Genomic DNA, 14,725 nt, shown 5'->3' with positions numbered 1-14,725 from the left:
CCCCTGATATCTCTCGAAATACCACTCGATCCATATCCAGAGAAATGTCTTCGATTTTTCAGCCAATTTCCCCAAACTACGCAGAACGAATACAGAAAAGCATCGAGGCCCGATTTCCCGCAAGTAAGAGTCGTATTTTATTGCGCTACCTAATTTACAAGGCACGCCGATTATCGATGAGTCTCGCGATCGGTAAACCGCGAACGCCCGCTGATCTGACGGCATCTGGAATCGATTGGCGAACGATCCGCGCCGAATCATCGGCTGAATGAATATTCATCGGGGCAGGCGGCGGCGGTTGCCGCCTATGGCCGATTAAAACCGAGCGGCTGCCATCGTTTCTGGCCCGACAGAGCAAAACTTATATGCATACGACAAAAATATCAGGTCCATCGACGCTCGCGGCGCGAATTCGTGCGGTCCAGTTCCCCTTTTTATTTTGTGTGTTTCCCATATTTCATTTCAATACATTTCATTCCATTTCGTCCCACAAACGTTCCTTCGTCTGCAATCACCCATCACATCCCACGTACAATCACCTAGCAATCAACGTAATCCGTACAGAATCCCACAACCATCCATTTACAAAGGGCGCGGAACATCCTCGACCTCACCCCCGAGGAGGGATCTATATGTGTAGCAAGTGGCAACGCGACCAACGCCGTCGTACCTTTCAGCCAATAAAAAGAAACCGTGTCTCCCTCGCTTGCTCGAGGTTACCCTACAAACGTCGGAATATATTATCCATGGTCCGCAAGGGTCCCGATGTACGCGTAACCCCTCGTGAGCGCCGCGACGCCTGGTGCTCGGGAACGCTTCCATTATAAGTCAATATCGCGCACGGTGACGCGCGTGTATACGTGCCGCCGCGACGGCAGCCCCCATTACGACAATTAACGAAATAATAAACGTCGGCGCGGCTGCACGATGGAAAGTGTAACGATGTAGCAATTTGCTCGTTACATCGCCGTTGCGGCGGAGGCGCCCAGACACATTCGTGTGCACGTGCATGTGTGTGTGTGTGTGTGTGTGCGCGCGCGTTGTAATGGAGAGTACGTAATATCATAAGCCACAATCGACGTTAGAGGTTATACGGATAATACGTACGTATCCCGGGGATCGCGATTTGCCGTACACGACCCGCCCATACAGCATACATATTCCCGGTACGGCCGGTAAACCCTACGGGTCCCGGCTTTTACGTGTCCGGCATTTCTAAGAGCCGCTCTCGAACCGGTTACATTTCGAATTTCCAGTCCCTCTCCCATTCCCCCCGCCCTGAATGCATATATATTGCACCGCCGTTATTGCATCACTGTATCGGTCCGGTATAAATCGACCTTCGTCCCGAAGAGAACGGACATTTCGTGCTCGTTCCGATTTGTCGTGGCTGCGGGATTTAACGGGTTTCGAGGCTGATGGAACAACGATGATCGGTTTTATATTGAGATTAAATTGAATTTGTGATTGTTTTTAATATTTTATCCGTGGCTGGGATTCGTGATCTTTGCGTGAAATTTTTCGTAAGCCTGTTGGAGGATGTTTGAGTATCGAGGGTGGGAAAGGGGTAGTTAGTTTCATAGGTGATGAACATTGATATTCGATCGAATTGCCAACGAGAAATTTTGCTGAACTGTAAAGCATTGTACATGTTGGTGTTATAATATTTATTGTGAAGAAGATTCTTCCTGGTGCAACACTTTGCTATTCTACTTTCATTTATTTTCATAAATAAATAATTGTACGTGTTTTAAACCGCTCTACTAGATGGTACTTCAAACAAAATATCTTTCCATTTAAAAAAACGAAGTTGACCTTCATATGACCTCCACGTGTCCACCTATCAAATCACTATTTACATAAATTATGTGCTCCTTGATACCATGTAAGCTTGGTCTGACACATTTTGTCCTATTACGAAAGCAACAAGAGATAAGAGATTAGATAGGTGTAGTTATTGTGACATCAGACATGAGAGCCCACGATGAATTTATTTATCCTCGACAGTAAAAATGGCTGGATGTTTTTCAAGAGCATCAATTACCGATGAATGTATCGGTAAAATAATTCCCCTCAAGCACGCCCCCGTGAATTTCATTAACTGTTCGGAAGTCATCAGCCGTCACTACCTGGAAAGATGAATCGTTTTCCTGTCCATTGAACGTGCCTTGCGATCACTTCTTCGCGAAGTTTCGCGCATCGTTCCCGCACAATTAATCTTCCGGAGGCCGGTTAATTAGAATTTACACCGTGCACACGGGAAGTCGCGTTTTAAACAGTTCGTCTGGGGGAGGATTTATACGAAAACTTCAATCGGGTCCCACTTAATATCGAAGGTATCGAGACGAACGAGGTCGGTTCTAAGGACGGCCCATTTAGAACCGTGGGACCAATTTTCTCCCCGCGAGCTTAGTCAAGATTAAATTAGACCATTCGTTTCACCGATTGGTTCTTGTCCGCTCCTTCGTTCAACCCTCTTAACGCCAAAACTTCTCAACCGGTAATTCTATCCCATCCCTCCGAACCCCCAACGGATCCGATCTAAACGCGATCCAACAAATCGCGGTCCATTTCTCCTCGCGGTATATCCGAAACGATACGAAATCGATACTCGCCTCGGAGGGCGCTGTCATAATCCTGGCAATTATTCTCACGGAGGATAGCCCTGAGAAATTCATCCGAATTTCGTTCTTCTTGGATTGGCAGACCGTTTGAATTTAAGGGGTTGAAAGCTCAATTGCGTTAATGTGAATTGAATTTTGTATAAATCGCAGGTTTCGTGTAAAAATGATTGTATTCTAATAATGTTCCTAAATACAACTTGTACAAGCTACAGTGTGTCCCGGATTTTTTTTGCGATTCAAAAATTCCAAGAGGCAGGAGATGTAAACAGGATGGGAGCGTGAAAAAGTCTTATGCAAATTTGTAAAGAGGTATTATGAGCTTACGACGCAACATTGTGTGTACGAATCCCGGCGACGACGGGAAGCGCCGGAACGGAGTGAAATCTAGGGAAACAGGACGCAAGGGGAGGACCCGCCAGAGTATAGACGAAAAATAAATTTAAAGCTTGTAAACACGTCGCGACTGTTGCTGTAAACAACTGTTCGCGCGGAATTTAGTCGGCGCTGTTGCTGCCGCTTGTTTGCCGTGCTTTCTCTGTTATTTAACTTCGCGTCTTTATCCCGCCGGTGAATAAAATTTATAATTTGTTTTGGAAATTTTACCCGAGTGCTCTATCTCCGGTTACGAGTCGCGTGAACACGCTTTGCCCTGCTTTATTTCCCGACACGTACGCAGCAATAACATATTAAAATTCAGTAAAATACAGTCGAGCTGTGTATATCGATAAAAATACCGACAAAACATTTATTTACTCAAACGAAAAAAAAAATGTTCAGACTGAAAATTCCAATTAATTCGAAAATTCTGTTTAACAACTCTACAAACTGAAAAGTTCATAGCAGACAGACTCGTGTGGTTTCTCTTGAAACGATCCTTTCGTGAATATACTTAATTTTTTAATTTCGTAGAAAAGGGATCGCCGGCCAGCCGTGTCTAGTTCTAACATGACACGGCTGATGAATGATATTTTCGGGACCTATCAGCAACACGTCCCGGATTTAAATGGATCCACGAAACTATCCGTAACCGTCCGTGTCCACGCCGCCAGCCGTCGCAGACCTACGCGCTTCGCCACGTGAATGGCAGACTAGGAAATTAGATCTTCCAACCGCTGTCTAGAAATTACGAAATGTCGCGCGAGACACGGGGCGCCACGGAAGACCGTCTCTGATCCCGAGACTGCCGGCGTTTCCCTCGAATGAATTATTCGACTTTTGCGCCCCGTACGACTCGGAGACGTTTATGCAAATACGCCCACGGATGACGAACGAAACGTCATTATTCGCGGGGGCCTCGTGAGCCGCTCGTTATATCGAGATGTGGCCGTCTTGATGCATGGAAATTCAGAAAATTGTCGAGCAGCCAACGACGGAGACTCGAATTTAAAATGTTTGAAAGGTTTGATACGGTCCTGACTCCGTAAACATTAGAGTATCATAGTTGTTAACAAAATACAACATATATATCAGTCTCATAATTTTTAAATATTTCACACGCTAAGCTATTTCGTAATGCCTTCTAACATTTAATACTTATAAGCGAAAGTGTACATTTACCTCATTCCTGGTCGAAAAAACTGTAGGAGGCCTACAGATTTCAACCTAAATTCTTTTCCTTCCTGAATTCTACTCGGCCGATCTTATATCATGCCGATTGTATTTTAATTTCGGACCTCATAATATGTCACCTATCTGTTAACGATCCTATACATATTCGAACTAAAGATATCGATAATATTACAGAAAGACCAGTAACATTCTGTTACTCCAAACCAACAAGATCAGATGGACCATCCTACCATTAGGTGTCCCAGGACCTCATATACACGTGAAAAAATAATAGACACAGAAACATTCGGATGACTAATGACCGTACTTTCTTTATTCCGACACTTCATCGAAGATACACGAGCAAAAGGAAGTCCTTGACCTCCAGGGACAGACGTCAAAGAGCGACGCGACGTCGCGTTGGTCCGGCAAAAAGCGTCGAATCGATTTGTTAATGTCGCGTTAGCCCCCGGACGTCTGGTACCTATACCATTTTCTTAAGCGAAAGACGGCTGTTCTCGCAAAGAAATTCGAAACACAGACTGGAACACCCCCGTACGCCGTCTGGAAGTGGCCAGGGCTCCGAAGGGGAAGCGGTTTTATCCCGGTTTGTCCGTGAACAGAGCGCGGTGGTAGTTTTACTGGGCACAAAAACGTGGAGCCAGACACAAATTAAACGGCTGTTAAGGTTCGAGGTTATCCATCGTCGTGGCGGTGAATCTAAGGGAGGTCGTGGCCGTGAAACAAAAAAGGAAAACAGAAGGAAGAAAAAAGAAGCACCGGGAGGGGGCGACGGTGGAAAAAGGCTTGACGTGCAGTCTATTAGTGGACACGGGGCATGTGGGCAAGATTGTCTTGGCCCCGGCTCGGTATCGTTTAGAACGGTCGCGAGCGCGCGCGATCTACGGCTTTCCCCATTTCTCTTCCTCGGTACGTTTTCGCCCGAACGTTTCACTTCGTAGCCAGGGATAATTTTCTTTCTTGCCGCCGTGGAACTGAAGGGAAGATAAAGAAACACTTACTTGGACGGCCGTGGATTTATCATTTGGCTGAGCCTGTCAAGGGGGAGGTGTCCTGACGCGATAAAAGAAAAGTTTTTAACTTTGTTTGTTTGCCGGTGGTCCGCGAGACGGACAATAAACCGACGCAATGAAAGGAAATCGCGCGGCCGCCCCGTCTCACGTACCATTCTTTGCTGGCAGCTTCCAGGTGGCAATGATAAATTTTATCGCGAACTGTTCCACTTCGGAATTGAGGGATCAGCGTGAGGCAACGGGAAGTATAATAGCTTCTCGTTAGAAGCACTCGAATTGGAACTTGTAGGGTGCTTATAGGAAAATCGACAATGATATGCTTCTACTTTTACAAGGACATACCAGTAGGTAGAATGTGATCTATATTTTCAATGTATATTTCTCGTTTCAGAGTACAAAATTAGAAAAAATAAAATTAACGTTTTGGTTAGATGTTTGGGACCAGGGGAGTATAAAATTATAGGTCTTTTGATATGCTAACGAATGAAAAATGGCATCAGACGGTTTCAGAATGTTAAAGTGTTCATGTGAATGATTTATATATCACCTAATATACATACATCAAAATGCAACAAAATATTTCTTTGGTAATTTTGAAATAATTTGGGAATTGAAGGGATAAGAGTACCTAGTAGACTCCGTAACAAGTAATGAAATAGCAAAAATATTAAGCAAGTTCCACTTTATGCGAGAGTATATACCCTACGGTATCAACTTTTTGCTTGGAAAATTAACTTCTTCAACGTCTTGCTCGAGTTTATGGTTTATCGCGCAGTGCTTTGCGTGCGTAAATGTTCGTCCCTAATCGTCATTAAAGCATGATCAAGGGAATATCCATCGAGGCAAATGAATTCAGATATGAACGACGCGATTCAGTTACTGGTGCTAATGTAGTTAAAAAGTGATTAGACCAACCCTTCCGTGCGCCAAATGTGCACTGCGGTATGAAATAGTCGCGGGTTCGACGTTACGCGGTACGCGGTTATAAATGATCCCGACGCAATCTAAAAACATTCCAGCTGGTCAATAAACGTTGAATATTTCACGAGGAAAACACACGGCTCCCAAAGCGACGCGTTATACCCAAATATTGGGAGCAAACCGTGTAAATAAATTAGACGGCAATTGGTACACGTGGATTATTACAATTACATAATTCACGATTCGACGCCTAGATTTTCGTCTCTCACCGATCCTTTCATCGTTATCGCTGGCGCCACGGTCCATTGACGGACCCCTTGCCGCGAAAATCGCGGGTGATTCCATGTCGTAATATCGTCGCGTAATTTGATCAACATCTTGCACGAATCATCATCCCCCGTGACGGCGATTCACGGAGAAATTAGGCAGGATTAAAACCGTCAGAAATAAGAAAGTAAACAGAAAGTTAATTTTTCCCGAAGACGGGAGAAACGAAAGAATATATTTTTTCAGGTACAGTCGGCCACGGAAGAATTTCACTTCGCAACTTCTGCTGAAAGAATAGTTAGCCGGCACGAGGCTTTATGTTTACGGTGGTCGTTTTGATTCAATTACCGGAGTGGATGAAGCGCAGTTCGGCGAGCGCGAATTTACGAACCCTCCCCCCCCCCTTCCCTCCATCCGGAAGCCAGTATAAAACAATTACAAAGAAATTTATTACGCTGTAAACCCTTACGGTAGCTTTCATCCTTCCTACTTCCGTGAGTCCTGCGTCCGCACGGGCGGGCTTTAATTATTTTCGGAATCCGCGTGGCCCGCGGATATTCTCGTAGTGCTTGAGAACACACGAAGCTTTGTTAGGGTTAAAATAAAAACAAAAATTATAAAAATAAACTGCAGGACGTAGAACAAAGTACAACAGGGTTTAAATTTACGTTTCTTATTTTAAGAACACGCGTTCTATACTTCCGGCATTAAGGTTTCAACCGGTCTGGGGTGTCGTCAAATTAATCCAAGCGAATTAAAACTGTTTTATACAACAATAGAAACCGTATTTTTTGTTTAAATAATATCCACGGTATTAGTCCGCGACATGTCACGATTTCCCCACTTTCATATGACTCCAAATACAATGTTTCTGCGGGGAAAAGAAGAACAGCGGTGCATTTGGATAATGGGTGCTCTCTTTTACGCCAGGACCCTCGTCGTAATTTTCACTTGGAACCCGCGGCATCGTGCAGGCGGGTCGAAACGCACCACCCCCGTGTCGGAGAATCGGCAAACCGTGTCACACGCGTAACGACGTAAGAGGGTGGTAACCCCTTTCTATCCGCGAGAAACAAACGAGGCGCACGCATCATTTTCGCCGCGATGCTTTCAGACCGGCTCGCCGCCCTCACCGACGCGCGGTTGCAGTTTTCTAACATTCGTTGAGGGGGTATCGCATAATGAAGACGAGTCTGTTCGCGGGACCGAGTACAATGCCAGGAAGGAGCGAATATACAAAAGGATGTGTGCCCGTGGGCAGCATTGCCCGGGTATTCTGACTTCTTGCTAATATTTCTCTGGTACAGGCTGGGAGACAGTAGCGTAGGATCCTGCCACAGAGCCTTCCTATCCTTGATCTACCTACACATTCCACGACTGATATGTCAATTCAATAACAATAAGCAGCTGTGAGATGAATTCACGAAGATTCCATTCTATCAAATTATGACGGTGAATGAAAACATCGTCCACTATTTGTGTTTGTGTGTACGAACATTATTCGATATGATCGTTTCAATGAATTTTAACGTCGGTGCTCGTTAATGACAACCATGGGCGCCAGTGGTAAGTCGAGTACTATCGATGACTTCCCACAACAGTTGACGAATGAATAAAGAAAATTTTTGCAAAAAATGTAAGTCCACTTCGAGGAGAGTAGAAAATAATTTCTATTTTTATTATTTATATAGAAATGCAACAACGGTTAAGCAGCAATAGTATAAACGATTTTTTTAAATCACGAAGAATATTTTAAACGCCTTATCGTGACGGAAATTAGACCGTAACGAGAAGTGATACCCAACGATAGAGGGCGTAATGGCACCGAGCAGGTGCGTTCTAACTAGCCAAACGCATTATCGCCACGTTCACGAATTCGTCAAGATACTCAAGGGGTGGTGGTGGTTTCGCGTGCACGCAACAAACGGCACCGTTCTTTCGTTCTCCACCCCCGCGGTTCCCGGGTTTTACGACCCGGACGAAAGCTAGAGACACCGGTGTGACCGTAACTGCTAATGCCAACTTGCTCTCTCCAGCCACCCCTTGTCGAGTTTTAAACGCGGCCATTAAACGAAACGTTCCAGCAGCGGACGGTATATCTGGTCGGGGTGGGAGGCTCGTGTTGTCAAAATTGTCGTGCCATGAATTATTAATACCGACCCCGCAAATTATCCACGGCTACGCGTAATTTTTCACAACTCGCTTATCGCGCCCCCTCCTCCACCCGTGTCCCTTGGTTTCGTTAATGGCGATCGTGTTCTGTCGCGGGAGATTCTTGTCAGATATTTTTTTTTTGGTATTTATAAATACCAAAGTAGTGTTCTGTCTCTCCTCTGATCTGCCTGTTGTTCGATTGTGTCGAGAGAATAGCTCGACAACACGAATGACGTGGCTTCTTTTGTGCACAATGTGGCCTGGATCAGTACAAACTGTTTAACATGAATCAACGCGAGCAGAATTGTTCACATCACACTTTCTATTGTGTTCGAGTCTCCTGTTGTCTCTATGTGAATCATACTCGGTATATATGGGCAGTGTAGTATTTTGATTTAACGTCTGCAACCGATTCCACTTTTGTTATAGAACCCAGACATTGCTGCACACTACTCCCGAAGTGAAATAGCTAACATAATCATCGCTGTAGAAATCTGTCACATCTTTGCCAGATAAAACCCCGAGAATTTTCCCTTCCGAAAACTGTTTCATTTCGATCGAAAATACTAAATATGTACCTACGATCGAAATTTCTTCTTCTAGAACTGTATCTGTATATGTATGTTCACAAAGAATCACATCACACACACACGTCACAACAATGATTAACTTCATTTTTCAATTCTTGCGACCGTCCTAAACTTATCTTGCGTTCCGTTGAACCGACGTGACATTGTTCTTGAAAATTGAGTCGCAGAGGGTTGACAGCAACGACCACTTCACGGACATTCAGGATCCCCGTGTCTACGCCAATGCCAGTTAGTCTTCGACCCCTTTTCATCGCCGAGGACGAACTCTCTTCCTTCGAATTCGCTCTGTGCGTGTACGGCGCGCGTGTGCACTCACACTCTCACGGATCCGTAGACGTGTGGCGCTTCCAAGGGAAACCGAAGCACTACCCTTAATGACTCCGACGACAACCAACCGGCCCCGCACTTACTTCGCCTCCCTTTATTTATAGACGCGAAGGTGAGACAGCCAGAAGAGGCCTGAGAGTACTGTCGGAGGTTCTGGAGATCGCGTAGGTTGCGCGAGGACGAGGAGAACGCTCCTCGGGGCGCGGTCACTTGTCCCGGAAAATGAAAAACGTCCCAAGATATCTCTATCCTTCGCACTCGACGCTAGAGAATACCAACCATAAAGATCCGTGGATTGTTCGTTCCCGTCACTGGTAACCAACAGGTCAAATTTCTTATGACTCACCGGCGACCTAGTGTATTCAGAACACAGAAGAGTACTTTAGAGATTATGTTAGTGGTGTAAACAAACTTTTCGTTTGATGTTTTTTTTGTAAATGGCATTTGTACATCGCATCTAGAATTTCGAGTCCACGGTCACTTCAAGTTACAGTATTCTATGTTACTGAACTCGTCTGAATATTAATCGTCGTTAAATAAATAAAAAAAAAGTTTGTTTATACCACCACCTTTGCCTCCTTAAACAGTACAACTTTTATTCTGGGTATACACTCTTACCATTAATCACAACAGAGACATTCAGGTGACCTGTTTCTCCTGATTAACCCTTCACACAAGAACTATGAAAGATCTATTTAGCTTCTGCAACCAAACGATTCGTATAACAATAGAGGTATTGCAAATAAATCATAATAAAATGCTCCATAAACGGGGGTCTACGGTGAAGGAAAATACGATGAACGCACAACAAAACGCTTCCTGCGTGCTACAATTTTTTCTTCGATAAAACAAGTGCCCCAATTAAAGAACACGCGTTCATTTCCCGCGCGTCGGGTATCCCGTTTCTATTTTTTACGACGGGAAATTGCTTTTTATTACAGTTTGGTGGCGCGAAACGAAACGTAACGGGGTGGTGAAGAAAGGGAGGAAAGGGGTGGCCACCCTCCCCCGTGTCTGATTCCGTTGGCTCGTCGAAAGCAACCCCTCGAATACACCTAATCGTTCCCTACATTCTTGTAGAACAAGCGATAAGAGATAACGGTCACGTAATTTCTGCTGATTTCTCCGGTTACGCCGCGATATCGGGTACGACGAAAGGCACCCGGCCCGTCGCAGTGGACGGCGGGGGTGGAACGAAGAAAGGCGGAGAGAAAAGAGACGGGGCCGGTTAGCGGTTTCGTGCGATGCACGAGGACTTATCTTTTCATCGATTCCTTGTTAAATGTCAAGTCGTTTCGCTTTTACGAGTCGCGCTCCCTAATGAACATCACGTAACCCGGCGCGTAAGTACATATATGCATACCAAGTCTAGACGCGTGTGCCCTCCCAACAACCCCACTCCCACAGCCGCACGCCACGTCATATTTTCCCTCGGACAGACCGAGCGACACGATGATGGATAGACATCGCGGATTTTTCCGCGTGTCTGGTTGAGAAAACGACAAGGAACACGCGTTTCCTGCGCATCTAAGCCCCCTTCCCCTCCCTTCGTTGCGTAAACTCTAACTCTGATTCAGTAGATAGGAATTCGTGGTGTGTAATCGATCTTAAGTGGTGAAACAGCGAAGGAAAATGATGTATTGAAATGGATTTCGAAAGAATCGAATTTTCTCAAGAACAATGGATTGGTTTGAATTTTGTTGATTACGGAACGAACAATCTCTATTGATCGTACACTTCTATATCAGTACACATTGTGTGCATTCTGAAACACGATATTGCTCATACTTTGGACACCGTGAAGTAAGATGAACCCACCATTTTTAATACCATAGATATTGTTGAAAATATTACTCTTGAGCATACCTTTTACTTGACGGATACAGGCATCACATTTTTTATATCAATATGTTTTTTCAATAAAACACCCAGTCAACGGAATACAATACTTGCCGACACGTGTATCGTCTCTTTCAGAGCCGAATATATAAATCCCGATGGCTGGTATCCAGCACAGCGAGGAAAGTGGATAAGTCGCGATCTTATACCCCATTCTTGGAGAAGCGAGAGAAGTACATTCTTTGGTAGCTGTTTCATTTATTCCGTCGCGCCTTATATCCCAACGTTTAATCAGAATTCTCGTTCGCAGTTCCCTAGGAATGTTTCGCGCTCGATCCAAGGGACGTCGCCTCGTATTCGCCTCGCGACACTCTAATTAAAGAAACTTCGGGGAACTCATTAGCCATCGATGTCACCTATTTTCCCGGGGTCCCAAGGCAAAAATTAAAAAAAAAAAAATGCTGACGCTAGGAGGATGGCCTTTCTGGGTCCTAGGACCTACGGAACGCAGTTTCCTTTTTCGCTACGAAGTGCGCGACGATCCTCGGGGCCACGGCAAGAAGTATCCGACATTAGCTCTCGTTAGTCTTGATCGTGGCCACTTACGTAAATCACCCCGGGAATTCCACATTCGGTCCGTGTCAGCCCCCGTTGACTCTTCCTCCCGCCATTTCGTACCCTGTCCGCTCCCGCTTTGCCAAGAAGGTAAATGCACGCGAGATTACAGTACCCGCGAAATTTATTCTATTAATTAAGTTTACTCCTCCCGGTGCCTTGTTCCTCCTGATGGACCGACTGTGACGGTCATTTCCGGCGCTGTGTAATCCAGAAACAGTTGGGACACGCTCGCTTGTCAAAGGCTGCCGTTTCGACGCCGCTTTCATTACATCGTTTTCGGACATTCGATTCGCACCTCTGACCAGAGCATCGGTCGTTTCATTGCGGAATATGCCGGCAAAACTGCTGGAATTTAGATCGATATTATCGCGGAAGTATTCAGTTCTCGGTACTTCGCGTGAGGACTTTGGGGTTTATCCTGGAGTACTGGTTCTTCAATGCAAACTCTAAAATATTCCATTTGCTGGGACCAGGTGAATCGCAAATGTTTGTCGCGACAACAACCGAGTAAAACAGTCGTGTATAAATGTTAGACCATTTATACAGCCAGTTACAGGGTAGAACTGGTACAGTGCTTCGTCCTTGTTCGTTTGAAAAGGAGACTAATCGCACGGGGTGTTCAGAAAGAAGGGCTCAGACATTTTTCTCGCGATTATATTTTATTCGCGAATATTCTTAATCAATACACCATTATATACTTAAATATTCTCACTTTTACAGGCAACTTTCTAAGGAGAAGAAACTAAAATCGCTTCTCAAATGACCCCAGCATCGCCGGTAAGACATGATCATTAAGAGAAACGAAGATCAGACCAATGATTCTCCATCGATCGATAATCGAGCGCTAATTGGCTGACACAGAGAGGTGAAGCGAAAGAGAACGCGCGAAATTTGGCACCGCGTGAAATTTCCGAAAATTTATGGCACGGTGCTTCAGCCCGAATTTCTAGAACCAAGCGAGAAACATCTTAACGAGGGGTCGGGCTATCGGCTGGGGCGGATGTGCGTTCCACTTCCGGCGGGGATGGGGTCAATCGGTGTAGCGAGCTTGGCTCGCGAAACTATTGCCTCGTCGCGAGGTCTTGTCTCGTCAGGCGCGTAACGGACAAAATTTTGCCCGGGAGGAACAGCAGCACACCTGCAATAACGACGGCATTCCCTTTAGTCATTGCGAGATGCACCGAGGTAGCCGGTATACTTCAATAATTGGACTTTGGCGTAGAACGTTCTCGTAGAAAAGGAACGAACCGTCGTCCATTCTGGAGCGGAATATTCAAGGCGCAACGTCGTCACACGGTTTGAATGGGTACCACGACTACGAGGAGTGACTTGCTTCAGCGAAATTGCGAATCAGAAGCCTTTCGATCGGTTAGCAGACAGGAAATTGTGGGCAACATTGAGCCACGATAGAAGGAAAGATGTAATTGAAAAACGATGAACGTTGACGTCTCAGCGTCTAATGACATAAGTGTTAAAGTCGTTCGTAAGGTTGGTCGCGTTTCGATAGAGTACAGTGTCCTCGTTAACATTTTCACTGGACGAAATTGAAGTCGTTTGATCCGATGAACAGGTAAATATTTGCCACGTGTGAAATTGAATGTATTTGATTAAAAACTAAAAAAAAAATGTTTTCAACTCAATAATACGTTGAAAAACCTCGACCACAGTAGTTCGTTTCAATCTACGAAAAAGAAATTCCTAAAAAGAGATACATTTTTGGGGCATCATAGTCATAAGAATGACCTCTTAAACGAAACTACCTGCAGTATATCGCATTGACACAGTTGAGCGCTGCACGCGAATTATGATTTAATAAAACGAGAAAGGGGAAGCTGGAACATCGCGGAACAGATGAAACGTGAAATTAGAGCAGAAAATTTTCACGAAACGAACGTTGTTATTTACACTGTTTCGTCCATCTCGTATGGTCCACAGGAAATTTGACAAATTAGGCGGGGGAACGTATACTCGCAAGCAACAGTAGCGCGCGGCTGTCGGAATTAAACAACGGATTAATATTTTTCCCCGAATAAATATTAATTTCCCCTCTGTGGCCCCGTGCCTCGTCGCGTCCGGATCAGGCGTTTTAATTGCGAATAACGAAATCTTTCTGGCTGATAATCCGTAAAATTATAAACAGCGGCGGGACGGTGTGCGGATCGCGATGGAAAAATAGCACGTGCGGGGTTTCCGCTGGAAATTGCCTCGCAAGTGTCCGAAAAACGCGTTTGTCATTATTCCGGGCCCGTTCCCGCGGCCGTGTATTTTAAATAATGCGGGGGACGCAGGTCGCATAATGCTGGACAAAATTGCGACTGGAATTTTCACACGTGACCGTGTGTGTGTGTGTGTGTGTGTGTGTGTGTGTATATGTCACCTGGTCAATAAAACACAATTGTTCGCGCGCGCGTACAATTTTCTCTCCGTACTATTAATACGTTACCATAACGCGACGCACTCCACGCTCTTCTGTCGCGAAAACGTCCATTTTGTTTAATCCTTCGATGTTTTATGATTTCCCGCGGAGGATCGCGAGAAATAAAAGAATATCGAGAGGGGGTCGGGGAAAGGGAGGGGGAACGAACATAGAAGAAAATCGTTCGGAGCAGCTCGATCATGAATTTCGGCCGAGAAAATTTATTCTCCGCCAGTTTCATCCGCTGCCACGGAAAGCCTTTAAACTTCACGCTTCTCTTCGTTACGGCCGCCATTTCTCACTCTCCGTTGCAACCGTCCGGTTGCAAATAGTTCCCGCACGGTAAGCCACACGGGTTGATGTAATCGGGACGAACGAAAATTAAAC

This window comes from Dufourea novaeangliae, unplaced genomic scaffold, assembly GCF_001272555.1.
Source record: "Dufourea novaeangliae isolate 0120121106 unplaced genomic scaffold, ASM127255v1 scaffold125, whole genome shotgun sequence".
In the NCBI taxonomy this organism is placed as follows: domain Eukaryota; kingdom Metazoa; phylum Arthropoda; class Insecta; order Hymenoptera; family Halictidae; genus Dufourea; species Dufourea novaeangliae.
Note: the sequence above shows the minus strand (reverse complement) of the source record.